The following is a 24498-nucleotide window of genomic DNA, read 5'->3' as shown; positions in this document are numbered from 1 at the left end:
ATCCAACTTATCCCATTCAATTCAATCAAATCCAATAAATCTGCTACAACGAATTAGTCAGGGCAGCATTCGCCTGTTGAAGAATGCATGAATCTTGAACAAGAGCCAGATATAAATCCCAAATATCTGTCTAAGGTAACGAACCAGAAGGTGGGCCTTGATCACTTGAAAACTGCTTCAGTAAATAATTTTACTTTTTTCAACTCCTTAGATTCCGCTTACTATGATCGATATCAATACATGTGTATTCAATTTTAAATGACATACATACAGTTATTTCGATTGTTCTAGCAAATATCTCTTTTTTCGCTTTCTTTACCATATAAAATTTGGTTTATGGTGAATATATGTGTAAGCGTTAATTTTCCATAAATAACTTGTATGAAGCATTTTCAGAACTTTCAATTTTGCACATTTTTGCTGAAGGCACCAAAGAGCTATTCGAATATTTTACAAGTTATGGACAATTTTCGGTTAAAAACATATCATTTCCAAATTTTGTCAATCTTTTCAAACAAAAAACGTCCTCACAGTTTTTTCACCATAAACAGAGAAAGAAATAATCTTTCTAATGCCGACAAAAGATTGAAAATCCGTTTGCGCCTTTCTGAGATATCGGCATTTGAAAACAACCATTTTTTCGAAGAAAATTTCTGATAACTCTGTAACCATAGGAGATAGAACAGTAGTTTCTTCGGCAAAAAGTTGCGCAATCAAAAGTTCTAAAAGTTCTCGGAACAAAGTTTTTGCGAGAAATTATCGTATAAAAAGTTATCAAGAAAAAACTGATTTTTCAGTACCACCCTAATTTTTTTGTTAAAAAAAATCATAACTCGCGAACCATAAGAGATAGAAATTTGGGTTCTTCGGCAAAGTTGCTCCAAATCGGTTGTTCTAAAACATTGTAGAACATTGTGTAGTCCTAAATGCGTCAGCAAAACAGTTTATGTGCTGATCTCGTAAACCATGTGGGCCACCCTAATTTCACATCTCTGAAAAAAATGTCTGAAAAATATGGAGAAACTTTGCCGAAGACACCATATATCTAAAATTGACGGTTTAGGCGCAATCATTTTTGTCTTCCTAGATATGGCTCTGGGACCAATGTGGCATTGTGCTTTATTGCTCGTTGAGTGGCGATTTACTATTACTACACGCTAATAATTGATTTTATTCTGAAAACTGACAAAAATGTGAACAAAATGATGAGTTGAAATGCTTGGCCCATTTTCGATTTTCAACAAGGCATGGGCCTTTTTTTTGGCCAAATTGAATGTTATTAGCGTGCTTGGCCCAAGGATAGGCCTTATCGGTTTTCAATGAATGATTAAGAGAGAGTCATTGGCAGTTTGCGAAATTTTCCGATTGTAGGCCCTCTTGATGGAGCGAGAACCGATCATTGGCCGTTTCGAGCAGGGCGTCTACCAGATCCCTAGTAATTTCTTCAAATCCTTACCCATTTTTTCAGGATCATCACCCATTAGAAATCACAGAATGCCTAACGAATGCGATGTTTCCTATTGGACTCGCACTCTTCCAAAGGCATCTATCGAATGCATATCTATGCAGTAGTAAGCGAAATTTTGAATAGTTCAGAACAAAGAATCGTAGAATATCAAAGCTAAACATGGAGGGGATGGATTAGAAGATGCGTCAACCTCCATCGTCACCAAAAACATAAGCCTTAGGATTTCCTGACGAATCATGGCTATATAATACAGCCATTTTCACATGAGCACTTCTATACAAATTCGGACTCACCGGTGTCCTCTTCCTTTAGGACCATAATGGTCAAAAATGCCTACTTTGGACTAAGTTCATCATTTTGCCCAGTTTATAGAAACGAAAAACTGCAGAACATTTTTGTTTTCATGATGTTAAGTAAAATTATCATAGGAAAACACTAAAAAGCCAATTTTTTTCGGGTCAAACAAAAGCGGGAAGGGGTATGAAGGGATGGGTCACTCCCCAAAATGTAGATACACTAATCACCTTCCCATAATTTAAAAAATTCCATTGATTATTGACTGAGATCGAAGCATTTTTTGTGATCTAAGGTCCGTCCTGCCTTTTTACGGATTAAAACACATATCGAAAACAAGTTTGTTCGGTTTTCACTTCGAAACCTTGGATTGCCTTTTTATAAGTAGTTATGTATGCTGATGCTTTGTTCCTAGAGGATGTCATTGATGGGAGATATAATTCTCAATATTTAACATGACAATCTCACTACACTCAGAAATAAAAATAGTCACAGGATTACTAAAGTTTATGCATTAATGCCCGACTAAGGGTACATAACAAAATTATATCAGCATATGTTATTATGTTATAATTTTTTTTTCGAACATAGGTTATTACAAACTTGATGCAGGATGTTGTTAAAATAACTAAAATTATAACAAGAAGTGTATGAATAGTAACATAAACATAGCAAAATGTGTTTTAATTTTATAAAAAAACATATCAAACCAAGTTATAATGTTTGATACAAAGTATCAAAATTATAATACTGTTCGATGTACGATAATATTGTATATTATTGAAATGCATAACTATCTATTTATTTTGTTATAAAGTTGTTAAAAATGAACAAAAAAATATCTTAAAGGGAAATAAAACACATTATGCTATACTTCTGTTTTATTATGTTCTATAGATAACGGAGCCTAACAAAATTTTATCATAATATGATATGCATATCATATTCTAATAAAATTTTATTATATTTTTGTTAGAAGCCTCTAGTCGGGTGACTATTTTCTATCTGCCTCTCTTTCATTCTGCTGTGATTTTTTAGCCTAACTGTAATTTCGACTGGGTTGAAGCTTAGCGATGCTTCAATCCAGGCGAATTTACAAATAAGAATAAAATTCCCTGCAGGATATAAAAAAACAAGGAATTTGTATAGTTCTATCGCACAACATCAAAAAAGGGATGTTCTCAATAGTAGCGACACGAATTCAGATTAAACAAGCAACATTTTTATATATTTTTATCACTAGCAAAAAACGATGCAAATGTTCATTTTACCTGCAATAGGTGGGTAATATAAACGGCTATTGGTGGTAAAATGAACATCGTGCAAAAAACGTGAATAAATCTTTGAAAATTTTCATGGCATATCCAAAAATATATTCGTTTAGGATTATAACAAAATACGCGTATCTGTCAAAGGATACAAACACTAGTGGAATTAAATGGTATAGTACTAAATTGTGTTTTAATTTGCTTAATAATAAGGTATTGTTCAGTAGAGTAAGTATTATTATGGTATAGAAAATATTCTTTAAAAAAATACCCTGTGGAGGCGTTCTAAAGCAATTGACGACTGCTGGAAGCATTGACCTACAACACATAACATATGTAGAACTTAGAAGAGAAAGCGAGTTGAGCTGCATTTCCAGCTGTTGGTAATAATTGAATAGAATACACCGAGCTGTCATTGCCAAAGCTAAACAAAAACCGGGCAGTACAGCGGTTGCTGCAAAGATTGAAGACATTGAGATCGGGAGACGATCGACAACGTTGGGAAACAATTTCTGAAAAAAACGCATATCAATCTTTTCATAAAATGTAAATGTGTTCTGTCATACTGTCCAATATTCATGTTTCATCAATTCAGTTTGTGATCCTTTCAAAAAAAAAAATAAAAAAGATATATTAAAATAGTTCATTATTCACACGCTTTTATTTCAAAAATCCTTATATGAGAGGTGTGAATCTAATTCTAAGGTTAGAGTAAGTTCGACCTTAGTGGCATAATTAAAGTTTCCAGGAAAACAATAGCGGTTAAATCAAAACAAATACCATACAGTGAACCTTCAACATATTGGCTATAATTTTGCTGAACATACTTGTATCAAAATATTTACCCATTTTTAGTTATAACAGTTCCAAAATTGATTGTCTTATTCGAACTTTTGCCCCACCGGTGGGGCAAGAGTTCGAATCTAGTGTAGGGCAAAAGTTCGCTGGCTAAAACACAAAATATCGATCTTTTTAAGACAGGCATACTTTACACCAGCCGTAAACTTAAGTTAGCCGAAATATACACACTAAATTTTCATCAAAAAATTGCCCAAAACCGGGTTAATTGTAATATACTTGAAAATAACAGGTTTTCGCAAAACTTAGTGGAAACGTTAAAATTTTGGTGACAGTTTTCACACGATCAGACAAATTTAACTAAATTTTAAAATAATATGTGGATTTTAGGCAATTTGCAAATTTGTCCTTGATTTTATACATGGGTCGAACTTTTGCCCCGCTGATTCGAGCATTTGCCCCACTATGGGCCAAAAATTGTTTTCAAGCATTTATGCAAAATCTAATACACTTCAAAACAATCTTATGATAGGCCTAGAAACGCCCTTACATAAAATATTGAAAAAGATTTTATCTTCAATTGGTTCCATGCAACGAAAGCTTGACAAAAAATTACAATATTCACGTCAAAAAACAACAAATATCCATAATTTTCACAAATCTCAATCGATTTTTATGATATTTGGAGTAAAAGTCTCTTACTTGAATAGCATTTGAACCACAATGACATTTATAAGTTTTGTTTTGAATTGAGCTAGAAATCTTAAAAAGAAACTCTTGCCCCACTCGAACTTTTGCCCCACTTTACTCTAACTTTTTTATAATTCTACAGGAACTAAAATCTGAAATTGAAGGGCGTTTTTAAAACTTCTGCAAAACCCGATCTTGTAGTGAGGACTGCCTTAAAAATTACAGAATTGATGGAATTAATGGAGACTATGCACTCAAAAATAAATGTAATCCCTTATCTCGATACGAATTTCAGAAATGGAAAGAAAATCTTGTTTTACCAATTCTGTCAAAAAAATCTTTTCTAGAGCGGAACAGAATATTGAGCTTATCTCTTAAGAAATTTATCATTATTTCTTGAGACTATAATAATTCTCCGGTTCTATTTCAGAATACTATTTTTCCCCAAATAGGTAACATTACGTTAGTTAGCATTATGTGTCGGAAAAACTGAACAAAATTAGAATCCGTATTACATAACAATAAAAGACTGAAAAAAACACTTAAGTGATGATATGTTCTTCTTCTTCTTCTTGGCAATACGTCCTCACTGGGAAAGAGCCTGCTTCCCAGCTAAGTGTTCAATGAGAACTTCCACTATTATTAACTGAGAGTTTTCTTTGCAAAAGTTGACATTTTCGCATCCGTATATCGCGTGCCAGGTACGCTGATACTATATGCCAAGGGAAGTCAAGGAAATTTCCTTAACAAATCCTGGTCCAACCAAGAATCGAACCTAGACACCTTCAGCATGGCTTTGCTTTGTAGCCGTGGACTCTAACCACTTGACTTAGGCTCCACTTTTATACACAAAATCATCAACTGTGCCGGTTTTTTTTTTCAATTAATAGAGATTATTGTACAAACCTTTGTTTTCTTAGAAGTGATGTTTTAGTTCTGTAATGAAAAAAGAAACAAAGAACAACATATTAAGCTATATTATACTTAGTATATTCAATCAATAAACTAGGTCAAAATAATTAAATCTGATTATTCTCCACAGCATAGCATCACCCTCTTGAGAACGTGCCCGCATCGAATATCTACTAAACATAAGATAAAGAACCGCTTGCACCAAACTATTAAGTCAAGTGCACTAACAGCTCGTCGAATGCATAAATTTGAATGGATAAACACAAAATCACTGCCATGGGTACCGACCGACCCCCCTCTATAACCATTCATCAGCAAACTCGAAAGCACTCTTCGGGACCATTTGGCCTTTACCTAGTGGCACCCCCCAGAGCCACTAAGTGTAAGATTGTACGAGCGACGTTTTTGCTCACCGGCTCTAACAGTGAGTGCTCCACTAGCGTCAACCCGCAAATCCATTACCCACCACACACATAATCTTCAGGTGCGCGCCACTATCTAGCGGAGCCGCTTCTGTCGTGGGCTTTGAGAGGCCTCCAACAATTTTCAAGGAGTGTTCCTCTCCCAGCCAGCGTCAACGTTTTTCTGGTTTTCAATTTGCAAACAAGCGGCAAATAATTGGCCCCGAATTCAATTATATCTCTCCGTCCCGAAGGGGTTTGACGAACTGCGGGAGGGGCGGGTTAGGAGGATCATAGGAATAGGCGAACAGAGGGGAATGGTGACGAGTTAACCTTTCAAGAAATGTGCGCAATTTGTTTGAAAATGCAAAGTCAACCGCGGCTGGGGATGATGGATTGATGCAGATTGGCGTCGACTCAAAGTTATCTTTTATAGGGGAAGATGCACTGGAGATCAAACCGGCGCATGAACCATTTGTCTTCTGCACGGTTCAGAATAGATTACGAAGAACTTGGACTAACTTCACTGTGGTTTAACCTTACAGTCTACCTTACCGTGCCAGCATCTTTTTGGCAGCGATGCCAGATCTACGGAAAGATGGATCTACAGGTTCCGTAGATAAAATTTACGGATTTTTTTCTATGGATATTGACTTTAAGCAGTCATCATGGAATTATCACTTCATTTTCTGGAGCAATTTCATAGAGACTGTTTGATTTTTAATCTCTGCAGAAATTTCTCTTACACGCAGCGAACTGGACTATCGAAATTCATACATTTTGCCTTATGAAAGATGGAACTATTATCGCTATAGGAATGCTTTATGTATCGTTTTAGCATCACTCAATATCAAGGCGTCGATGGCGCGGGGTGTACGCACAAGCCTATCGATCGCAAGGTCCTTGATTCGATTCCAGGTTGCCGCGAAAACTATTTTTGTTTTCAAATTTCGGTTTCGTAAGGCAAATTTATGAATTTCAACCCGATTCCTTGTGGCGAATTTTCATAAGAGGTTCCTATGTTTATCGATAGTTTATTTGCCTGAGTGTAGGAGTTGCTCAACACATTTGTAGTAATTTGTGGATGTTTCGTTTAAGCCGTCTTTCAGAACTTGTAAATGAAATCAGTGCTCTGCAAATCTGACATCGTTGCTTCTTAGTGCACTGGCTGTTGACTGTGACAGTGAATAGCATCATAAGCGATGATCAAACGCGGTGTAAAATGTGCCTTCACCGTTGAAGTCATTCGGACGTGCTGCAGCAGTCAACCTTTGGAAGATTTCAAGCAATTTAGTTATTTTTTGTTTCAGCCCGTAAATGCAACTTACTTAGTGGCGTGCCTGAGATGTCGTTTAAATCTTGATGGAATTTTAGATGGCTTATTTTTGACAATTCAATAATACCACCGGAGAGGTGGAGACGCGACTCACTCAAGGAGACGACAGCACGATATTGTGCCGGTTGAAGCGACGTTGTCCTCATTTGCGTTGGATGGATAATGGTTTATTGTTCCGTTTCGCAGAGTTTGGCGTTCATGGGTCACAGAGCAAACGTGTGGCATCCGCCAGCCATTTGAGGAGTGATATTTCCAACAAGCCGTATATCATCGCTTTGTGGCAAATTGAAAATGGTTTTAACGGCGCGCGGTCTTAAAAAGGTGCAGATGCACGCACTCGTCGCCTTAAATGCCATTTCGGAGAGAATCAAACACAAAGTCGATTCGGATGGCTGTTTCGCTTATGTGGGTCATTGAAGTTTAATCAGTGGAAGATGGTTCACTGGCAAAGCATGTGCGATTTTGACTACCACGTCGGATGGTATATATCTGATATTGAACGAGCTGTTCAAAGAGATTGATTGGCTATCCATTAAGAACGAGGAAAAGATTCGTAACGCAAGAAGCTTTGATCTCATTAGCATCAGACTGGCTACTTAATGATTTTTTAATATGTGTGTCTTAAGCCGCAATGTTATCTCAAAGTAAAAATATTTCAACGCATCTCTATTCTCGAGCTCAACACAAACGAATTACTCTGAAAAGCATTCTTTCACGTCGTTTCCACTCAGTGAACGGTACTCATTTGTGACGCAGCCCACTCTCCAGCTCCTATCCAAAAAACAGTCCTACAAAAGTGGTGATGTTCTTTCTCCACGCAGTCAGTCCTTGAGAAATTGTTGCGGGTTTTGCGCAACTCGGCGGCGCAGTAAAATCGTGATGTGATTACAATATGAGGTTTGCTTGCAGATCCCTGGCAAGCTTCACACTTTTCTGGGAGAGTGAAATACTGAAACGATCGTGATTATCACGGATCGTTTGATGAAGATTGTGAGGTAGTACCTTACAAGTGATTTGATGATGGCCGGTCCACTTTAACAGGAACAGTGCCGCGACACACTCTCCCTCCAAAGTAAACACCAGAAGTCAACATGACCCACGGAATCCCCCAAGCCATCGTCACCTCGCTCTCCACGTCTCAACCTGAGGGCATGCAACAGCTTCCCGCTAGCTAACGACTTGGTATTTGGCGAGAACGACTTTCCATTTGAGTATGCAACTGGCGTTACGAATCAAAAGCAAATTGATTGATTGTCATCGCCATTGCCACACACACGTAGTCTTCGTCGCAGTCGTCAGTCGCACGCTGAACGCGAGGATTCCCGCAGAAACTCCCATCCCGTCGCGTTAGAGTCGAAGTCGCGTCCGCGATCCAGCACAGGCAGCAGCAGCAGTGTCTCGCCGCGTTCTTGCGAAAGCTTCGCACTTAACCCATTAACGCCTAGTGATATATTTTGAGATCAGTTTCTTTGATTGATACATGATGGGCTACAATCCACTACGTTCAATCTACCCAATTATCAATTCTTTTCCATTGGGCTCGTTAAGTGCCCTTAAGTCCTACTCGAAGCTACGAAGTCAACGGCCTTAGATTTTTTTTATTGTCGTTCTTCCAGAATTCGTACAACGTGACCAGCCCAACGCAGCCTGCCGTGTTGTATAAACTTGACAATATCCACCTCTTTATATACTCGGTACAACTCATGATTCATGTGACGCCGCCAGAAACCATTTTCTTGTTTACCGCCAAATATTCTTCGCCGAACTTAAGGACCAAACGCAATGATAGCAGAAAGGCAACGGAAGCGGAACCAGTTCGGCCAGAATGGATCACACGGTCTCGAGTGAGCTGTCACCGAGTGAAAGTGAACCAAGACAAACATGTTATAGTTTATGCAGGCAAACCGCCTCCGCCTTTCGTTGCTTTGTTGCGTTTCTAGTTGTATCTTTCATTGCAAAACTTGAGTTTCAACGCATCGAGATTCACTCGTTTCAACCGAACCTTGGGAGTTGCTCATTGATAGGGTAATGACTGTTTACATCATTCTTAAATGCGAACAGTTGGCGCTAGCGGCAAAAAGTGCAGACAACAATCTTTCGAACATTCAGTTTATTCCACTGGCCGTCGAGTGGCAACACTGATGTTTGTATTCCTCTCACTGATCGCGCCACGCTAAATTCTCAAATTTCTCAAAGTTCCTACACAAAAAATAAAAAAGAAAAGAGTTGTCTTCTAGTTGTCAGGAGATATTTGATTTGTTATTTTGAATTTTTGAATCTCAAGATATCGCAAACATTGAACAGAGTAATCGTTGGCAAAGTTGATCAGGCTATATAAGATTATCTTGTGGAAACTTGTTTGGTTCAGAATTTTCTCACAAGGTGGCGTTTATTTTAGTGATGTTTGTTGCTAAAGATTTTCAATATATAAAAGGGAGGTGAGTTTGGAAAAGTTGATCAGAAGATTTGTTGCTGTCCGATAGTCATTTGTTTCTATTTTTTTTTTGCTGGCTGGCACTAATGAGCATTTTTTTGTTCGGGAGGTTGCGTTCCTGCGTTCAATGGATTGAACTTTTGTGGTAATATGGCAACGACTGTTTACATAGAAGGGGTTGATGGTCTAATGGCTACTGCTTTTGATTCACAGGCAGAAGGTCATGGCTTCATTCCCAAGCCCGTACCTTTTCTCGTACTTTGTAGTTGTATATTTCACTTACTTCTATCTTCCACTCTTAATATATCTCAGTTGATCTATTCAGTTCCTTGCATTTGCTAGAATCAGAGAATGATAAAAAACCGTTTCCTTATGCTTCCATTTTTCCATAATTATAACACGCCTTTCCTTACGCCTGATACTTAGGCAGTCTACTAACCAAACAGCAAGCTACTCTGCCATACATTTACCACTCCTACACCTTTCCGCATGAACTTGTAGATGCAGGGGTATATGAATCTAAAAAGCCAATTTAATGCATCCTTCCTCCCCTTTCCCCTCATTGGTCTGCATTCTGCCATGGTAGGCGCCATTGTTGTCTAAAAATAGGAGATCATCAAGTATTATACACTGAGGATACCAAGCAGTCATCTGTTTGATTCCTTGTGTAAGTGCAGGTGATCTGGCGATTAGTGCAGCAACTACGGACAGCCAATCAAGCTTAAGCTCAAGGAAAACTATTGTTCTTAAATGCTAACAGTTGATGCCAGCGTTAAAAATACAGACCGGCAATACTTATGTTTATATTACACTGACTGATCGCGCTACGCTTGGTTCTCAAATTTCCCAAACTTTCAATGGAAGACTGGTAGTCGAGCACTATCAAATCGTATGGAAAACAATTAAAAGCGTCAATTATTTGCAATTTGGAAACTGAATCGAAAGAGTAGTAATTGCAAAACAAACGAAATATGACTATATAACTTTTAGTGGTAAGTTCATTTTCTGTGGTGCTTCAGGTTTTTGTTTTTACTACCGCTGAAAAAAAAATCATTATTAGAACAGTATTTGATAATTACTTTGTCATCAATGGAAGAAATTGAATCAATCACTGAACTTGTTATCATATTGTTTAAATTTATAACAAAATTAATTTGGACGAATTCCATTTGGACGAATTCCATTTGGCCGAATGCCATTTGGGCGAATGTCATCTGGCCGAAAAGTTCGTTTGGCCGAATAGCGAATAAAAAATTCAAACTGCTTCAACGCTGATGTGGATTCATAAGTGAGGCCGAATAACTCATATGCAAATTAATTTGTTGATTTTTATAATGGTATGGGACATCATGTTTGTCACAAAGCTCCAAGGAAATCATTAAATCTACCCGTTAATTCAGGACGAAGTTGTGAACTTCACACATCGCGTCAAGACTCTAAGCTGATGGTTGATTCGCCACTGAATTACCGACGGTGTAATATAGTTTCAAGTGTTTTTTAATGATTTCATCGGCGTAATTCAGCTTATATTTTATTTTGTAATTTAATTTTCATTAAATCTATCGCAGCTCATTTCTGTTGTATTGATAAAACGATATATGCATTATTCTTGCTTGAATTTTCATAGGATATTTATCCTTTTTCTGGTCATAGGATATTATTTCAAGAGAAAAATATTGATCATAGTTATTGGAATAGAGTCTTGAACGTATTATCATAAAAAGTCTTATTCAAAAACATTTTTTTAAGTTCATGGGTTAATTCAGGTGAGATTTTCTTCCATGATTAACCCCTCTACCGGCAGCTTCATTTTTTTACCGCTAACAAAATATTCAAACCGAGAAAACTTTTTTATTTCTTGATATTTTTGCACCATTCTTTTACAAGTTCTCAAAAAACTTTTCTAGTTTTCGAATATGTGTCGATATTGATAATTGCCCATCTGGATCCGGAGATATTCCAAAATTCCTTGGGGGCCGACGCGTGGCCATAAACCCCGTGAATATCACAGGCTACAGATTTTTTATCGTATTTGAATATTCACTTCTCAAAATGATACATTAATGCGAGTATGTTGTGAAAAAAATGAAGCAATTCGGTGCAGCCATTTTTGAGTAATGAGCATTTATGTTTCTGGTACCACCCTGGACAAATAAAGATCTTGAAAACTGTAAAAACCTCACATTGTAATTTTCAGATTTCTCCAAGAAAACAGAACCGATTTGTATGATTTTTTCAGAGTAGCTCCTTATTACCTGGTCCTGTATAACACACATTTTATTTTTTTGATAAATTGACCAAAAACAAAATGGCCGCCAAAGACATTTTATGTGGAAAATGTCGGTCCCCCAAGGAACATCGGAATATCTTCAAAACCAGATCACCAATGATTAATATTGACACGGCCTCTTAAACTAGAAGAGTTTTTTGAGATCTTGTGAAAACATGGTGCAAAAATATCGAGAAACAAAAAAGTTATCGCGATTTGAATATTTTTTTGGTGGCAAAAAATTAAGCTGCTGGTAGAGGGGTTAAGATTGAAACATGTAAACCTAACTCTGCAGTATTGCAGTATTATTGCAGTAAAACGAACGGCTCAGTGAACACTTTCGTCAAAGAAGCTCATTGTTTCTCCGTTGTGAAAAGAAGAAGCTAAGGCTTGTGGTTGGTAGATCTTTGAAATATATTACTCAGTACGACTTGAGGGATAGAAGCAACCTCCGATGCACCAGAAGGACGAATATGTTTTAAACCATATTAAATAGCTACTGTCAGAAGCTAACTACAAACTCTATGCATAAAAAAAATCTGCAGGTGGCTATTACCGTTAGCACAGAAGTGAATGATTGCTTTCATTTAGAATGTTTTTTTTTCAGTAATGGCTGTTTCTTGAACTAACACTGAAGAGGTAATTGTTATTATGTATATTAATGATGATTTATCCTTCTTTATGAAAAAAGCTAAATAAGCTCTATGGAGCTCAGCTTTGAAATCGATTATTAATCCATGCTAACTGCCCGGTCAACCAGTCAGTGATTTTCGATAGCGATCGATATAGATTCGTTTTGAACCGTTAGCGATCGCCATCGTTGGTCAAAGATCTATAAAGAATTATAAAGACTGGTTGGTCGGGTGTAGTTCAGTTTGGTTTCAATTTCAGCCAAACGACATTCGGCCAAATGACGTTCGACCAAATGTCCCTTTTGGCGAAATGACCCTGTCGGCCAAATAGCATTCGGCCAAAAGGCATTCGGCCAAATGACCTAGAACCGTTATTCTTATGATATAATAAGTATATTTCTTAGTTATCATCCTTTGTTATGTTGACTGCTGATTAAACTTAAACTGATAACAAACTATGTTATTAAATGCTTGTTATCTGATAACTTAATGTGTTATCTTTTTGTTATGCAATTTTGCTCGGATTGACTGTCATTGAAATTGGTTCTCATTATTGATGATTGTTGCTAAATCATCTCATGCTTTCGAATTAATAGAAATAAGTTGGTTTTTCACGGACGTATCTGAAAACGTACGTGTTTTGACCGCTCTAATAAATGATTATGTGATATTTTTCTTTGATGTGCGATGTGAAAATGCTTCAAGCAATCTTATTATATCCATGAAATTGAGCTATTTAAAACAAGCTATTTAAAGCAAATATGTTGCTTAAAAATGTTGCTTCCTGGCACCTATAGTGGTGCATTAGTACCATAAAGGGGAGGGTCCCAAAGGAAATCAATGGTTTGCGCCATTAAAGGAACCATACTTCCTATTATTGGTGCAAGGTTTTTTGCAGGGAATTTTTAGATAAATCGTGATTATTATACATTTGAATGATAGAAGACCTTAAATGATAGAAGGTCTAAAATCTTGAAATCATTTAAATCACATATTTTAGGATTTTATCAGCAAGTTTGACTGTTTTCCCCTAGGTGCAACATTTATGGTACACTTGCCTTACTTTCTAATGTGAGCGCATATATTGATAATTTTTCGAATCATTATTAACCTCTTGGTCGTCGCGCGATTTTTTGTAACGCGAGTAGTTGCGCGTTGTACTTTGTGCAACACCTTAGATTTTCCAAATATCCTAGGAGTCTGACCACTTAGAAAGATGACGTCTTCAGCAAAATTGTTCAGTAGCTCAAGAGCTGTCATTATTTTAGACAAGAAATCCATAATGTTTCAACTAGGCGGCGCTAGTGAGCATGAAACTTTTGTTTGGCAGATCTCAAGATCCTGACCACTTAGAAAGATGGCATCTTTGGCAAAGTTATTCGGTAACTCAAGGACTATCATTATTCGAGCTAGTTGATCCGAAATTTTGCCACCAGGCGGCGCTTGTGAGCATAAAACATTTGTTTTGCAAGTATCTCAGGAGTCTGATCACTTAGAAAGATGGTGTATTCGTCAGAATTGTTTAGTAGCTCAAATTTTTTCTTTGTTTAATCTTTGAAGTTCGAGATTTGGTAAAATAATGATAGTCCCTGAGCTTCTGAACAACTTTGCCGAAGGTGCCTGTCTATTAAGTCAAGATCCAGCAGTATTCACAAAACAAAATTTCATTCTCACTAGCGACGCCTGGTGGAAAAACTAGCGTCGCCTAATGGCAAAATTATGAATCAAGTAATTCGAACAATGATAGTCTTTAACATACTAAGGGTTAATTTCTTCACCCCCACTTAAGCCTTAAACCTTGCTCAACTATATGGGTAAGCGTGGTTTACGGCTTAAGCGAAGGTGAAGAAATTGGCCCTAAACCACTTTGTCGATGACGCCGTCTTTCTTTATGGTCAGGATCCTGAAATATCTGCAAAATAGAAGTAAAAGTTCCATGCCCACTAGTGCCACCTAGCGGTCAAATTCCAAATTAAATGAGGTACCATCAGAAAGCGCTTCACCTCCAGAGCAACTTTACTGAAGACCCCAAGTTAATTTTATGCGTAAATTTGTCAAGCTTACGAAACAATGATTTCGATGATTAAGGATGACACTACCGAAGATTCATGTCTCACATAAATTCTGCAAGCGAAATGAGCATGGAAAATGCGGTTCTTACTGAAAATGGCACGCCAAAAATGATTCCACTGTCAAAACTTTTATAAGTATGTTCAATTAGGCAACATTGACGAATCACTGTTAAGAATGTAGAATTGCTTTAGAATTTTTGCTGTAGAACCTTTAGGCGTATTTCGCTGTTCGAGGTGTTTTTAATTTTAAAATGGCTCAAAAATTAAATGAGATGTAAGCGTTTGGACTTCATATTCGGCTTCAGGGGCCATGATAAAGGTAAGTAACGACATTTTTAATATTACCGAACGTTGTTTCCATGGATGATCAATGTTACCCCATAGCAGCTAAATGAAAAAATCACATAATACATTTTTTAAACATGCTTAAATCTTTCAAAAATCAAAATACAGTATATAGTCACGAGTTTTGGATGGCAGCACTTGTTTTAAAAATATAAAACTCACAACATTTGCATTTTGGAATGAAATATTTAAGAAATATCCTAAAAACTGAACTATAACTGAGTTTTATTACTTTGATGCAGCGAGCTACAAATCCAATATGGCAGCCAAAAGAATGACGGACTACTTAGCCTTAAGATATAGTACCTCTGGTACTGAACCGCATTGCGCCATCCAATTTTTCACTAGCGCTGCATTGCCTGTACGTTAAACTTAAAGTCAGAAGTACTTTGACAGTTGTTCTATGGAGAAGACAGTCCCGTGTTTGCACCGGGAAATTTAGGTCAACCATATTTTATGAAAAATGTTACCATAGATGTTTATTTAAATCACGTTTATTACTTGCACGGATAGAAATCAGAATCCAAAAACAAGATTATGACTCATGATATCATGATTTCAGTGTTTTCAGTTTATGAAATTACACCACGATTTGGACTCATGATATCATGAGTCAAATGGCCGTAACGCAACATACGCGTTATGTTTTTGTTACGGATTTCTCGGAATCATGAATCACATGCCTGAAATCATGAGCCGCGTATCCTTCTATGATTGACAACATAAAAAAAAGTTTAAGAGAGAGATTCGAACCTAGAACCTTCAGATTAAGGATCCCGTATCATTCCATACTACCATCTTATCATGTTGAAAAAGAGGATATCGAAACGAAAGAAAAGATGCAATGCATCCGATAAAAAAAAAAGACAATTGTCTTCTTAAAAAATGCAATGCATCCGATAAGTATTGTTACTCAGGATGTTACGTATATAAGGAATCATGATTATGACTCCAAGAACCTTGATTTGTGGTCCTGGTATCACCATTCAAAATATGAATTTCATGACTTGTAAATCAAGATTTGGGAATCAGATTTTTATCCGTTTTCCTTTATTATGTCTAGTTGCTTCAGAAAAACACGTGTTTACTATACAGGTTACATAATTTATTCTGGCGCTAATGGGTTATCGTTTTTACTCCCAGTCTCTATCCTTGGAACAACTCTTTTATAATGTTCACGTGAATCGCTTGGTCCAAACACACACACGAAACGCACGGGATGGAGAAGGTGTCGTGTTGTGGTTGGCATTTTTATGTGTCAATCCTTTGGCTTAGCCATATAATAGCAGCAGCAGCAGTCGCAGTGTGGTTGGCGTGGCGTGTGCGATCGAAGTCAAGCAGTTTTTTAGGATGGTGTTTAAATCGTGAGGGAGGCGTTAGACGTAGAGGTACGTGCCTATCCAAGGTAACAGCCGAATCACAATGGCCCAACTCAAACTGACTGATATCCATCACGACGCAGGAAGTGTCGATATTTAGTAATTTCCTTTTTCCTCTCTTTTTGCTGCGTTGGCGGGTTTTCGATTTCTAAGTGTTCGCTGCGAGTGACAGACGCATTGCTACTGGCTTTACTGGAGTGGTGGTTGACATATGGTAATTCTATCATTATTGGGGACCTTGCGCCGATCGTATCGAATGAATGAGCGAGCAAAAATAAGACTGATTGGTGGGTTTCGATGCAGGTACGGATAATTTTAAATAGTAGGTTAATTGAAAAAACGATTTGAATGCGCACTCGTGAGGGTAATCGAACAAGGGTCATAAAAACGGCTTGCGTTGAATTGGGCAACAAGGAACTTTTGTCTTTCGGTCATGGGTCTGGTGTTCATTGAATTTGAGCAACACGTCCATTACCAGTATCGCTCACCAAATAATTGTGAAACCAATTTGAGTACTTTGAAGATAATCAAACGGAAACAGAAAAATAAGTGATGGTACCATAATTTCTGTATCTGACAACTTCTTCTTTTGTACAGGCGTAGGGTTACTGTACCAGTAGTCTCATATCTCAGAACAAATATTCATGTACTTCTGTGTACCCGAAAATAATCAAAGAATAGTTAGTTACAATTTGAGTGGATTTCTGATGAAATGATTCGTATTAAGGGGTGGTCTGTAGATTGAAAAATATACAATCGGTATTTTTCGTGGCCAATACGAGCTTTTTAGACTCATACTAGTTGCATGAACAACATCCTTGAAAAATTTATTTATATATATATATATATATATATATATATATATATATATATATATATATATATATATATATATATATATATATATATATATATATATATATATATATATATATATATATATATATATATATATATATATATATATATATATATATATATATATATATATATATATATATATATATATATATATATATATATATATATATATATATATCTAAAGATCTACAAGTATACTCTTAAAGAATCGTAGAAAATACCAAGTTGTTTTTTTCATATATTTTTTTTTTTTCGTAGTGAAATCTTTCCTTTGTTTGAGTTTTTTTTTTAGGTGTGTATAAAAAAACGTTGTCTATTTCTACTAAAAATCTAAAATTTTCTGACAATATGTATCTCTATTACAACTCTATTATTCACAAACTCATCTTCTAGCAGTATGTTCTCACTGGGACAGAACCTGCTCCTCAGCTTAGTGTCCTTATTAGCAATTCTACACTGAGAGCTTACTTTGCCATAGTTTGTATATTGAGTGGAAAGTATGATAGATCCTGAACCGATCGGGAATCGAACCCAGGCATCTCAAGGATGGCTTTACTTTGTAGTCACGGACTCTAATCACTCGGCTAAAGAATGTCCATTCACACACTTATCTAGTTCAATATTTTTTTTTCATTCCAAACTATTCAATCCTACGAATTTTCATTTTCATCTCTGCTTCACTGTAGCTTGACCATATCCACTATTATAATAGGAACAGCAACGTGCCAAAATTTCACTTGTGTTCGTTGCCATTTGAACACAATGAAACTCTGAAAACATTGCTCTTTGAACCACATCAAGACACGACAACTGACTCGGAAACAACCGTTTTCCTCATTTCAATTTTAATCGAAAAACTCAATCAATAAGAGAACCGCTTTTTCCGCTTTCCCCCATTGACCGGTGTAGTTACTGTTGTTGTCTGCTGTTGTTGTAGTGGCAAACATGCATACGCCACAATCATACAATCGACCCGGGGGTGGTTTGGCGGGCAATGGGTGGTGGTGATGACTCTGCCAGAGATAAAGGGTATGCGATATGTGTTTTTTTTTCATGTCGATACGACACCAAAGGGGCCAAGATAGCCGTAGCGGTAAACGCGCAGCTGTTCAGCATGACCATGCTGAGGGTCGTGGGTTCGAATCCCACTGGTCGAGGATCTTTTCGTAAAGGAAATTTTCTCGATTCCCAGGGCATAGAGTATCTTCGTACCTGCCACACGATATACGCATGCAAAAATGGTCAATCGGCAAAGAAAGCTCTCAGTTAATAACTGTGGAAGTGCTCATAAGAACACTAATCTGAGAAGCAGGCTTTGTCCCAGTTGGGACGTAACGCCAGAAGAAGAAGAAGAAGAAGAAGAAGAAGACGACACCAAACGACAAGTGCGCTAAAGTAAATCTTCGAGCTATTCAGTGGAAAACCTATAAGTAATTAAAAACCGAAATAAGCACTATACCATTGAATTCCACTAGAGTTTGTATCATTTGCAGGCATTGCAGAATCATCAGTTGATGATCGACAATGTTTCCCAAGTGGTAACAAGCTTGATAAATAAAAGCAGCGAACGAGAGCCCAAAGAGAGAGCGATAATAAAACCTTTTTTTTCGCTGGTTTACCACTGGAGGTAGGTGTTTAATTTTACTTCCACGATAAACATCTGATAGTGTCCCCTAGATTTGGAGCTCATTTATATGGGTTTTATCATGCATAGCTGTCTAATCCCGAACTAATCAGAGCTCTAGCGGTATACAATTAACAGGCTCTCATAATGTGCTGCAAATTATGATTTTTAATCCCTGATCCTTTGACAGATAAACGTATTTCGACCTCAACTGTAAAGACCCAAACGCAGTGATAGCGGAACGACTACGGAAAGCAGAACCGGTTCGCCCGCATGAATGAAAGTGAACCAACACTGAGTCGACTAGCATACTATAGTTCATGCTGGCGAACCGGTTCCGTTTTCCGTTGCCGTTCCGCTATCATTGCGTTTGGGCCTTAAGTCCTTCTTCAATAGTCGAGAATAGTACTCAGTTCGGTTTTCATTTACTTATTTCTTGCACAGCTATTGACGAAACGAAAAAAAAATCAAATGTTTCGTGAAGCTTGACAATACGACACAGATTTTTTGAAATCAATCGTAATTTCTATTTAATTCTGCAGCATACACTCTAATTTCTTCATTATCGTAATTTGTGGCCTTTTGCGAGTCTTGGAAAACGTCCTCATGAATCTTTCTTTCAAGTATGATACATCAGTTGTAATGGGAATCAAACCCATAAACCTTTATCTTAAAGTTAAGCAGATAAAAACTCCAGAACAGTGTATTTGGTAAATAAGATAGAATAAAGGTGTCAAAAATAAATTGAATATGAAGTTGAGACTTGATGGCTAGGATTTTAGTCCGGATTTTGAAAAAGCTTTCCACGTACTTCTCTTATGGTTCTTATTCATTCAACCATTGGGTTCTGAACGGTATTCTAACAGATTTTTGTTCCCAATTATTTCAAGACCCACTTAATTTTAAACGAGTTATTATTACTCTCGCAAAAATCTGTTTCGAATGATTCTAGTCATCTGGCTCAGATTGAAATCAGGATATTAGGATTCATCGCATCATGTATTTTATTTTAAACAAAATTTCAGAGGAAAAAATATTAAATTACTTTATTCTAAAATAACACCAGCACTTTTATTATTCACTTGTGGTTTCTGCAAACTTCATCCTGCCATCAAGTTAAACATGACAGACAGATTATTTTCTTCCATTCCTCGCTATTCCGAAGATTTAACTAAACATTTTTTTCGTCCAAACACGTTGGAACTATGAACGAATATAACAATGAATGAATTAGGTAGGTCCATCTACTCGTTTCCAAGCCATTTCGTGACATACAAACACCATTCCATTTTTATTTATATTCATGCATTATGCAACACAAATTTTATGATGAAAAATGATTATTAGGATGGCCCATCCTTCTGTAAGGAGAGCCATTAAAACATTTATTTTGTGGAATCGTGCTGATTAGGACGTACACAAAAAGCGAGATTCACCATATTTGTAAATACAACTGCGTGACCACTGAAGTGTGAAAGGTTTATCTCTAGGATTTTCAATGTATCCAGGTCCAAAAATTTATCTTTCGGAAGGATCTCTCGGAATAAATGTTATTTGTGCATTATTAGGACTAATTTCCATTCACTATATTTGTAATAGTCATTCTATAGATTATTCTATGACCAAGCATGGGAAACATTCACTCGATTATTGCATTCCCCTCGCTTACTTCCACACGCAGCCAAGAGCGAGGTTGCCGTTTCTCCAACCATGCTGAGTGTTCCAATTTCCAATGCGCTATATGTTGTTAACAAAATGTTAATAAAATCCTCAATTTGTTTTACCAAATTAGGATGATAGTGTTGTCTAATAACACAGAACACCTAGATATAAGAAATGAATGTAATGTTTGGAATGATACTAATAAAGAAATTAAAAAAAAAATCCAATGCGCTTTCTACATGTTCGCCAAGCGACAAGTTAGACAAAAATGGCAACAGAAAGATTCATTACCGACTCCGTGTGCTGAAGGCATCCCATTGCTGTTGGCGAATGATTATTTACATTCCGATTCCTCACGAGTGGCATTCGTGTTTGATGAGCTGATGTGCGCTCTCGGACTAGAAAAAACACCCGGTGGAATGATTCAGTGAACGCGAAACCCAAACATTCCACTGAATGCATTCAGTGATTAAATAGCGAACGCGTTCTTTCGTGTCTCCCATTTGAGAGCGGAGTAGTTCTCTCTCCACTGCGTGATTTTTTGATTTTGGTTGTATCTCAATCGTTTGCGATTCATCGGGATTGCGCTCACCCTTGTAGCATTCGGCTGTCACTGAAAATTTGGTGGCAGCAGATATTTTGCTATTTTTTATCGCTACGGCTGGGTGAGTGAATTTTCCCATGCTTGTCTATTACATTACTATATTTTGTATAACACTCTTGTTTTTTTTTTACTTTTGCTTTTAGGATTGGTGTGAAGCAAATATTCCCAAATCCGACCCAATTTTGAACATTTTATTGTAGATTCTGAGTGTTGCTTCTGAAACTTTTGCTCTGCCATAGATTGGTGCCGTCTGAACTTTTAGTAGTAATGAATAATTTTTATAACGATGTAAGAGAAGATGAAGAGATTTTGTGCCTTTTTGAGAAGAATTTGGTTAAAGACAATCAATCAAAGAAACTTTTCTCTCTTTCTAAATTTATGATAAATATCTGAAGTTTCATACCTAGGACACCGAGAAGCTATCGTGAATATTTTAGAAAACCGATAAAACGTAAGATGGTGCTTAGCAAACTTGAAGTTCGTGCTGGAAAAATGTGGAAAATCTTTGTAGAAATGCCATAAATCCAAATAATGGAACTTTGTTAATTCTGCATTCATGTAAGAGTTGGTAATACTAATGAGATGAACGCCTATTTGTGAAATATGCAGGGACCATAACATCCTCTCATAGGGATGCATTCATTTACATAACGAAGAAGTGGTTCCCAACCTATTGATGCTGCGACTTCCCTCGAAGTTCAACCTACATTCCAAGGATCCCTGAAAATGGATGGTCTACACACAAAATTCTATGGAAATTTTCCAAAGGTCTCATAAATCAACAGATATCCATCACAGACATATCTATAAGTTAAACCACAGATAATGCAAGAATGATTCCAAATTCATTTTGATCTTCTTCTTCTTCCTTGCGTTACATCCCTACTGGGATGAAGCCTGCTTCTCAGCTTACTGTTCTTACAGTTACATTCTAACCCTTCTACCAGCAGCTTCATTTTTTTCTGAAAAATTCAAATCGCGATAACTTTTTTGTTTTTCAACATTTTTGCACCATACTAGTCATTGAAGGTCTGAAGTGTTCAAGATCTTTATTTGGTCAGCGTGGTACCAGAAACCTAAATGTTTATTACTCAAAGGCAGCTGCACCAAATTGCTTCATTTTTTTCACAACATACTCTCGTTAACGTATTGTTCCGAAGAGTGAATGCCCGAATACGATAAAAAATATGTAGTCTGAGAAATTTACGTGGGTTATAGCTACGCATCGGTCCTCCAAGGAATTTTCGAATATCTCCGTATCCAGATGGCCAATGATCATGATATCGACACAGATTCTAAAACTAGAAGAATTTTTGATTGCTCGTGTAAAAATAGCGAAAAAGCATTGAGAAATAAGACTTATCCACCTAGTCATTTCCAACATTTGCAAAAATCTTCTATAGACTTCCTTTATCTTTGAGTCGCATGAACGCTATAGACATAGCAAAAATAATATAAAACAATCATGGTCCATACCTTCTCCTATGTACAAGAAAGTTATCGCAATTATAATATTTTTTTCGCGGTAAAGCTTTCATCGCCATTGACCATGCTTGCTTGCATATATTGTGTGGTAAGTACGAAGATACTCTATGCTCTGAAATGTCGAGAAAATTTTCATTACGAGAAGATCCGTGATTGGCGGGATTCGAATCTCAGATTGGTCATTCCGAATAACTGCCCCGCAAAATCACATAGCAAAATTACAACACGTTTCTATCAACAGCAGTTAAAAATAAAAGAAATTTATATAACTTTGTCATCAACTTGGCTTTGTTCCTAACTTGTTATATTTGTTATAACAGATTTACAACAACATTTTTTATAGTTTTCGCCGTTTATGTTTAGGTTTGTTAAAAATTACTTCCCAAGTTATGAACATTAACATGTTTTGCAATCATTCTGTTATTTTGTAACATCCTTGAAACACATTCTGTCATTATTTTGTTATGATTTAAATTATTCTATTTGGTGCTAATTTGGTTATAAGTTTTGTTATTTTATAAGTAAACAGTAAATGTTTTATAACAACCGGGGATATAAAAATATCATAATGGAGAAACACATTCTTTTGTGATCTTGTTTCTTCCGATTGGTCGGTTGCGCGTTACTGCTAAGATCATCTGGAGTTTGCCCAGTCCACTAAGAATCTTTGCAAGTGTTTGATAAGAACCTTAATAAAATCCAACAAAAAAAATCAGGTAGGTAGTTAAGAAAACTTCAACAAAACCGATCATCAGAATTTCGTCAAACTATTCCCAGCTGTAGGATGAAGTTTTGTCCGTAAACTATCCCAAAAGATTCACAAAAGTTTCCAACAAAAAAAAATCACAAGATTGGCTAGGAACCTATTAAGCATCGATTTCGCCAGCTGCTTTGAATATTTTTCTGATTTTGTTTCCTAGTGGGCTTCTAAGGAATCAATTAAGGACCGGTGGAAGATTTCGTCATAAAATCAAATATGAAATTTCTTCAATCTCGTCAATGATTCGTAAAGAAAGTTCCACGAAATTTGTCAAGGATCTTGCCAGGAAGCTAAAAAAAATTTGCAAGGGATGAAGTCTAACATGTACCAGAAATTTTTGATTAATATCTCTAGGAACGAAGTGATTTCGTTTTGTAGTTGGCACTTAAAAAAAAAAAACAAATTAAACCTGTCAAGGAAAAATTAGCCATAAAGTAATGCATTACAAGTGTTTCACCATAAATTTTGTTCATTGAAATGGAATAATCCTTTAATAAACTTTCATATAAACCGTCATTTTGTTTTTGATCCGTTTTTTTAGCTTCTTCTTCTTCTTTCTGGCAATACGTCCCAACTGGGACAAAGTCTGCTCCTCAGATTAGTACAACAAGACTGCAAGCATGTTGAAAAATCAATTAATTCTAAACTTTATCGTACAATTTCAACAACATTATATCGAAATTGAAAGTTTGATAAATCATACTTTCAATTTCATGTAATTATCAATGAAACCTGTGTTTAATACGACCTGTAGCTTAAAATGTGACATGCTGGAGAATGACTTCAGATTCAGCATTCCCAAATCTACTGGTAAAAAAAATAACACGGACGCCGCAAGCCATTTTGCTGCACAGACTGTACCATAACACTAGACAACGGACAAGCATGCTCCAATGGTACAGCCAAAAAACATTCCTGTAGAAAAGTTTCAATGGCCGCAGCGGGAATCGAACCCACACCCCATGACACGATGCGCGCATTGCCTGACGACACTAACCGCACGGGCATGAAGCCCACATTTTTGTTACGCTGTGTTATCAATGTTTCTATTTTTGTTTTTGTCACAAATTCAGATTGATGCGTCGCAAAATGTCAATTTATACCGTTTGACAAACAAATTTGACGAAACAGTATAAAACTCACCTCAATTCCATAAAATTTCCTTTAGAACAGCATTCGAATCATTCGAAATAATCGCATACCC

At 36.6% G+C, this 24498-nt stretch overlaps 1 protein-coding gene across 1 annotated transcript in view; it reads right to left on the bottom strand.

Annotated features, from left to right (window-relative positions):
- LOC5567876 (ras association domain-containing protein 10) overlaps positions 1 to 24498 on the bottom strand; it is a 143106-nt gene that overhangs the window by 52362 nt on the left and 66246 nt on the right. The window contains exon 2 of the mRNA XM_001651857.2: positions 5425 to 5454. The gene's annotated coding sequence lies outside the window, so the exon portion shown is untranslated. The remainder of the gene's footprint in view (positions 1 to 5424; positions 5455 to 24498) is intronic.

The sequence above is a fragment of the Aedes aegypti genome, chromosome 3, assembly GCF_002204515.2.
Source record: "Aedes aegypti strain LVP_AGWG chromosome 3, AaegL5.0 Primary Assembly, whole genome shotgun sequence".
Taxonomy (NCBI): domain Eukaryota; kingdom Metazoa; phylum Arthropoda; class Insecta; order Diptera; family Culicidae; genus Aedes; species Aedes aegypti.
The sequence above is the reverse complement of the archived record's forward strand: the minus strand, read 5'-3'. Positions and strand labels throughout refer to the sequence as shown.